Raw genomic sequence first — 277 nt, 5'->3', positions numbered from 1 at the left:
CTTACATACATATAGGCGTAAGTGGGTAGTATCGCAATACATATTTGATCGACACTTCTCTATATTTACTGGCACCGCCGCAGCTACTCAATAACAATATCGTTTTAATGGTATCGAAAAAAGTAAACATCTAAACATTTACAAAAACAAATTTAAAGTTAATAGTTCTGAATTTCAAAATGACTCGGCACCTCGTTATTTCATTTTTCATTTGTGATTTTCATTTGTTCTGCGGAAAAGGAAGTAGGGTACGGCTCAAATTGTGATTTTTTCATTA

General features: G+C 32.9%; 1 protein-coding gene across 3 annotated transcripts in view; it reads left to right on the top strand.

Moving 5' to 3' along the window:
• Positions 1-277, top strand: part of LOC119592566 — a gene marked incomplete at its 3' end in the record, with an annotated part of 11,187 nt that overhangs the window by 4,046 nt on the left and 6,864 nt on the right.

Source organism: Penaeus monodon, chromosome 30 (genome assembly GCF_015228065.2).
Source record: "Penaeus monodon isolate SGIC_2016 chromosome 30, NSTDA_Pmon_1, whole genome shotgun sequence".
Lineage (NCBI taxonomy): Eukaryota > Metazoa > Arthropoda > Malacostraca > Decapoda > Penaeidae > Penaeus > Penaeus monodon.
This window is presented reverse-complemented; position numbering and strand designations above follow the sequence as displayed.